This window comes from Thamnophis sirtalis, unplaced genomic scaffold (genome assembly GCF_051295495.1).
Source record: "Thamnophis sirtalis isolate CommonGarterSnake01/CBP01778 unplaced genomic scaffold, rThaSir2_p1.2 scaffold_1, whole genome shotgun sequence".
Lineage (NCBI taxonomy): Eukaryota > Metazoa > Chordata > Lepidosauria > Squamata > Natricidae > Thamnophis > Thamnophis sirtalis.
In genome coordinates, this window is record NW_028261381.1 from 2,123,424 (window position 1) to 2,130,984 (window position 7,561).

Here is a 7,561-nt window from a genome sequence, read left to right on the forward strand (position 1 = left end):
TCTAGTTCAGTGTTTCTCAACCTTGGCAACTTGAAGATGTCTGGACTTCAACTCCCAGAATTCCCCAGCCAGCGAATGCTGGCTGGGGAATTCTGGGAGTTGAAGTCCGGACATCTTCAAGTTGCCAAGGTTGAGAAACACTGATCTAGTTCCTTGATTTAGCAAATTGCTTTTAAAGACTTGCATAGAAAGGTTCTGTAAGGTTGCTAAATGAAACACAACTACAATATCTGAACGGAAAGGCTGTACATTAGTCAAAAATCATCTTCAAATGCCAAGGACCCAGGAATTGGGGGTCCATTTCTATTTCATCAGACTTCCAGAAGAACAGCCAGATATTTCACATCAGATTTCTCCTTCACTCTTGGAATCTCTTCACCTGACTTGACATTTTGCCCAGAAAGACAAATCCAGTGTGTGAGGAAAACTGACTTTACAAAAATCAAGACAAGAAGAAAGTGTTTCTGTGAGTTTCTAAACTGACGTAAACATTTCCTCTACAGGCACAAAAATGCTCACCTACAGAAATTGAACGAAATTAGTTATGAAGCGACTATTTCTCACTTACCTTTTCTACGCTGTGCTTTGGAGGGAGGATATATTTCTTTTTGTCAAAGGAACTGTGAGGAAGCTCTCGGCTTTTAACGCTATGCAGTTTGCTTCAGTAACCCTGAAGTCAATTGATTTAAACAGTTTTATTTGTATCCAAGGTTGCAGCTATTGCCTCAACTGCTAGATTTGGTTCAAGACTAAAGACCTTTCTTTAAAATGCCAATTGTGTCTGTGTGAAGAGGAGGAAAGAATTCCCGTGCCCATTGGCAGTGCTCCAGGGGTGGATTTCTCGCCCCGTTCCAACTGGTTCAGTTGGAACGAGGCCGGCGGCGTCCTCGCGCATGCGTACTAGCGTCTGTGCGATGCTCCAGCTGCTCCTGGAGGATCGCGCAGGCGCTGTATGCGTCCTGCGCATGCGTGGAAGCGCAGAATTCGGCAAAACCTGGTAAGGAGGGGGCGCGGGTGCGCGCGGGCGCGCAGGCGCGGGGGGGGGCCTTCGCCGTTCCCGGAAGTTACTTACTTCCGGGTTCGGCGACCAACCGGATCGCGGGACCGCCGCGAACCGGTTGAAACCCACCCTTGCAGTGCTCCCTCTCCCTTGCCCTCTGCACGTTGGCACAGACAATCTGTGACACCTTTCTTTGGAGATTCACATAATCTAAATTCCTGGTTTTCTTAAAGTTTAAACCGTGAAAAGTATGACCGCAAAAAGACCACGGAAATTAATTCCACCATTTCAAAGTTATTCTTCAAAACGGAGAGTGACGAGAGAGGAACAGAAGTAACATAGTCAACCCCCTCCACCAGTGACGTGCGGTCAGCTTTACCCCCGGTGAGGCTGTTTTTAGACTTGTGGACTTCAACTCCCAGAATTCCACAGCCAGCCATGCTCAGTTCTGATTTAAAGCGACAGCATTTTTCCCCCTTGCAAAATAAGTTTTCCCATTCTTTTTCTTCTCCTTCCCCCTCCTTCCTCCCTCTCTCCTTCCCTCCCCCTCTCTCAAACAGACACACGCACACAGAGAACTTCGATCCTTCTCTCATTCACTCACTCTCAAACACAAACACAGAAGTTGGATTGGATATATTTTCCAAAGGCTTGAAAGCAGCTCTTCTGCCATATGCCCCCTTCCCCTGCTGCCTTCCAATCAAACTTTTTGAATTCCTCCCCCTCCCCACACGCACCTTTTCCAGCTGTTTCAGAGACGATTTCAACTCTGCTTCTGCCTGCCCTGCCTCTTGAAAAGCCAGAGCTCTGAAGTCAGACTGAGCTAGTCGCTCCCAGAGAACTCTAAAAAGCCTCTAAAAATGCCCTCTACAGGAAGGGAGAGAATACGTGCCTCATTTGCATAAGAAATTCTTCCCTTGTTAACCCTTGCTTAACTCTTAAAAGGCGAAAAAATCCTTATGTAAAAGAGGCCCCTAGTTCTCTGGCCTCCTCCTAGTTAATACTGAGAGCAGACACCAAACCACTGTGACTTGAAATCTGGTAGCAACTACCCTGGCTTTAATTATTTTAAGAAAATTATTTAAAATCCTTTCCTTTCCCTGAGGAGACTGGTGAGGCCCCACCTCCCTTGCCTCTAGTGACTGCACGTCCCTGCCCTCCACCCTTGTTGAACTTCTATGCTTTTTCAGGTAGTCCTCAAGTTACAACCATATTGGGACCAGAACCTCAATCCTTGATCATTATGGAAGATGTCCACATAGCTGCTTCACTCAACCACAACAGTTCTGACATCTCAGCTGTGGGACAGGTTCCTCTGGCAGGCAGCCCTTTGAGAGCTAAGACCTCTTTGCTGTGAGTGGAAAATGGAGATTCCCTCTCAGCAGAGAGAACTTCAAAAGCAAAAGTGTTGTGTACTCGAGTTACGACCAGCCAGTGTCACTCAAGCCGGATGAGGATTTTGATTGGATCAAACGTGGAGGCGTTCCGGCGTAAGAATGGCAGCGTTCCAATTGGTTAATGATTTGACAGCTACCATATTAATAGCTGTAAAACCAAGGGGTTTTGTTCTGTAGTGTTAATGTTCCGAGTTAATAAAGACAGTTGAATGCAGAATCCCCTCAGTCATTTCTCACTCCACAGAGAATCTAATAAAAGGGCAGGGGGGGAGGGATTTGGGTCCCTGAGCAGGCTTGGAAATCCAGGCATGCACAGACCGTGGGGCCTTTCTCTCCCTACCTTTGTGGAGAGCTCACAGAGACAGAGAGAGAAGAATCCTAATCTGTGTGCCTGCTTGGATTTCAGCTGTGGGGATTTGTTGTGGCCCAGCAGGAGCTGTTGGAGCTGCCACCAGACTCCGACAGTGAGGGGCCCTCTGAGTTGGCTCTGGAGGATGTGGAGGACCCTGGACAGGGTTCCGACTCCGAGCAGGGCGCAGAGAGGCTGGTTGGCCACCAGGAGGCACCTGAGCCTTGGACCAGTGGGGAGGAGACAAGGGAGAGTGAGCCGGAAGCCAGTAGTGAGTTGTTCCTGGATGCACGCCATCGAAGAGCTACTAAGCGTCAGGAACAATTACGCAATTGCAGGAGGTGATTGCACTCAGCTGGTGGTCATTAGGCTCCTCTCCAGACTATAAAAAGACTACTTGTGCACACGCCCCTCTTTGCAGAAGTCAACACAGAATTGAATGTCGGAGAACTTTGTATGAGCTTGGCAGGCTGGATTGCTGCCAAGCCTTATCTGTGTTTATTGCTGCCCAAGCTTGTCTGTGCTGGGTTGCTGCCAAGGACCTGTCTGTCTGTTAATTAAATGCCGTAATTTATCTCTTGCTTGGAGTGTGCTTTGGTGTGGAACGAGGGAGATCAGAACAGGGATCTAAGCAGGCATAGATTGGCAGGGAGCTCTTTCAGTCAGGCCTCAGAGATGAGAGGCATTTCTCTTGGCAGTTGGCAGCAGTTTGCAATCTTCTCTGCCAGCTTCCCCACTGGTTTTCTGTGAAGGTTGGCAGCGATGATTGCAATGGAAATCATATGATTGTGGGGCACTTGGCAACTGGTCGTAAGTTCAAGGAAGTGGTCAAGAATCCAGATCGCAGCCTTGTAACTGCAGGGTGTGTGTGTGTGACATTCTGTCAGAAGTGCTTTACTGGCCAGAAAGCATCATTTCCATGATTGTCATAATTTTGAATGGTCGTTAAGTGACTGGTTATTAAGGATTACCTGGATAATTTCTGAAAAGAGCTTAATGGCCTCCTGAAAGGCTTTCTGCTTCGGGTTAAGTTCTGTCCTTTTCTACAAAAACGTATCAGCCACTTGGGTTTCTGAATGGACCCTTGACTGATTTCGGCAGAGATCAAGTGCATGTTGTACTGGCCATCTTGCTTTTTTTTTTTAATTTTCTTGCAGATATTCTTGAACCCATTTAGCACTAAACTGATTTGCTGCTTTCTGCAAGTAATTGTAGAATTGGAACAGTTAAAGAACCACCTGTTTGTCTGACATCCTGTTAAAGTTATTATTAGTTATAGCAATAGCAATATCAGTTAGACTTATCTACCGCTTCATAGGGCTTTCAGCCCTCTCTAAGCGGTTTACAGAGTCAGCATATCGCCCCCACAGTCTGGGTCCTCATTTCACCCACCTCGGAAGGATGGAAGGCTGAGTCAACCTTGAGCCGGTGAGATTAGAACCGCTGAACTGCAGATAACAGTCAGCTGAAGTGGCCTGCAGTACTGCACCCTAACCACTGCGCCACCTCGGCTCTTCTATATCTACATTCTATGACAGTTGAGTTCTATACATTGTGTCGTTTGAAGAAATTATCTGTGTGTGTGTGTGTGTGTGTGTGTGTGTGTATCTGTGTGGGCATGCTGAATCACTTCCTTATCATTCCATCTGAACATCCCAAATTTAGTGCTATGACTCAGCAGTTATATATGATTTCTCCATTCTCTAATTCATAATTTTAGTAGCAATAATCCTACCCAAAGAAATAGTTGAATAGAGGGGAAAAAGCAGAGCAGAAGTGATGGGATCTATCACAGTGTATTGTCAGGGCTAAAGAATATACTTCTGGGCATCCTTTTTATGATTAAATCCAGTATGACCCATTATGTGTATGACAGCCTTCTTAGGTTACTTTGAAGAGATAGATAAAAAGCAGAGAGGAAAAATTAACATTAGGAAGTCTTTGAAAACATTCAACCTCAGTAAAGGGAGTACAGAAAAATTAGTAACTTGCACCTAAGTCGAAAAACAAAAATCCAAAAGAAAAAATAATCAGGAAAAGAAGTTGCTCTTGAGTAACTTCTCAAGCAAGTGCTAAATTACATACTTAAAAACAGTCCGTTTGTGGAAATACTGCCCTGCGTATTCCTCTAATTGTCTCCCTTGCATCCTGTTCTTGGGTGCTCCGATAAAGCGTTTAAATGGGCTGGTTGCCCGGATCCTGATTTTCCTCCTGAACCTCATCTTTATTATTGCAAGTTGAGTCATCTGTATTTTGATTGCCCTTCTCAGCTTGACATTCAGACTGATTCTTATCTATCTTTTCCTTTAACTCAAAAAAAAAAATCTCAGAAGAATTGCATTTTGATCTGGGTTCTGCTAAACTTCCCATCTGGAACAGGAACCAAATTTCCCAAGACAGAACCCCTATCCCAGTCTTTGGCTTGAGGTTTAAGAACCCCATTTGTGCAAGGAAGAGGTATCTTAGCCTTGGATAAGGTTCTAGAGCCGTGATGGAGAACCTATGGCACACGTGAGCCGCCACCCAAGTCAGCTCCACTGTGCATGTGTGTGCGCCTCCTGCCAGTCAGCTGATTTTTGGGTCACTGGGAGTTGGACGTGGGGGGGGGCATGTGCATGCACAGGGGTTGGAGAGATGCGGTGCCCCCACCCCACCCCCATTTTTGGTCCCAGGAGTCTTCAGAGAGACCTGCTAGCAGCAAAATCGGGATCACACATGCATGTGCAGGAGTGAGTGAGTACAGGGTTTGCCATTATTGTTCTAGAGCCCTTTCAAAACTTATTGCTAAACTGTACTTTTTAATGTGTGATTAAACAAAATAATAACATATTATACCGGCATTAATAGTATATTACATGATGAGCTTTTTCTGCCATGTCACCCATATTATGGAATCTTCTCTCCGCAAGAGTGGCTTCCTCACTCCTGGGCTTCTGAAGGTCCCCCAAGGTCTGATTATGCAGCAGATCTGAGGACCCCAGGGGGTGGGTGAACATGGGGGGGGGGCTCTGTTATGATTGATATCCCTCCATCTATTGTTTTCTTTTTCTGTTTTAGGTCTGCCTTTATCATTCTTTTTAATAACTATCATATAATAGTTTTAAGTAATGGTTGCCAAGTTTATTTACTGTTTTTACTCATTTGCTGTGTGCTGCCCAATTTCTATGAAAAGGATTGCTATAACAGATAGATAGATACAGAGGTGGGTCCCTACCAGTTCGCACCTATTCGGTAGAACCGGTTCGTCAAATCTACCGAACCGGTTAGAAGAGGTTCCACCAGTGGACCCGGAAAGCAGGCCACACCTACAGAAGAGGCTCCAAAATGTTTTGAAACCCACCACTGGTCCTTGGATATGATTATTCTACACTATCATGCTCATATTTATAAAACTCAGTGCCTCTGTGAAAGGTAAGGATGACTACTGCATTTGTGGTGCAATCAGAACATTGCGTGTGTTGAAGTTGTTTCAACGCAAACCAAAGATGCCTTTTAAAAAACAAGTTGACGTCATATTCTCATACATGCCAGTGCTGTGTGTGTGGTAATTTAAGGTGGTTCTGACAAGTGTCATCGGCATCTTCATATCTGGTCACATGGGCGGCAAGCCACACCCACAAAGGAGGCCACACCCACAGAGTAGGTTTGAACAATTTTTGAAACCCACCACTGGATGGATGGATGGATGGATGGATGGATGGATGGATGGATAGATAGATAGATAGATAGATAGATAGATAGATAGATAGATAGATAGATAGATAGATAGATAGATAGATAGATAATAGATAGATAGATAGATAGATAGATAGATAGATAGATAGATGATAGACAGATAGATGATAGATAGATAGATAGATAGATAGATAGATAGATAGATAGATAGATAGATAGATAGATGATAGATAGATAATTATAGAGAATTAAAATGAAAAAATGCAGTTTTTCTTCAAATTCAACTCTGTTTTTAGTCTTAACCCATCTGTTTTTGCGGGTGGCTGCAGCCCTCAAGCTAAATTTTGTTTCACCCTCTGATGTAAAAGACTGGGGTGATATATACCATTTTAATTGCCTTTAATTGAAATAGAAGTAATGATGCAAGATGATGAGAGAAAATAATACAGGTTTCCTGACCCTTTAGATATTTTATATTACCATGTATCAGATGAAATATCTGAGTAGAACTAATGTCACCTATTGTGTCTACATTCCTCCTCCCTGTGATTATTGTGGTCAGAACTTTCATTCAGTGAATCCATAGTTGAAGAACTGTTGTGTCCTTGTTCTTCTAAACCTAATTGATTATTTATCTGACTTAGAGGGAAAGCCATAAAAAAAGCACACTCTGGTTTTTTTTTTTTCTGATTTAATGTTAACCTATGATTTGTTGCAAAACAGGGAGGAGGGAGTACAGGGTTTTTTTTTACTGGCTTGTTCCTACTTATCCTAGACATTTACTTTTTGCTGTTTAATCCTTTGAACAACAATAATTAATATTTGTAATTATTCTGTATTCTTATTAATTAATATCAGTTATGTAACCATTCTGTATTATCCTTCTATATAGCAATGGCCAAATTCTATTCTACTTCTCTTCATTTTTAAATAATCTGAAATATTTTACATTCTTCTTTTGCAATTAACAGTTATGTAGAAAATTGTGTGTGTGTGTGTGTGTGTGTGTGTGTGTGTGTGTGTGTGTGTGTCTGTGTGTGTGTACCAGAGGTGGGGGGTTCCTACCAGTTCGCACCAGTTCAGTAGAACTGGTTCGTCAAATCTACCAAACCGGTTAGAAGAGGTTCCACCAGTGGACCT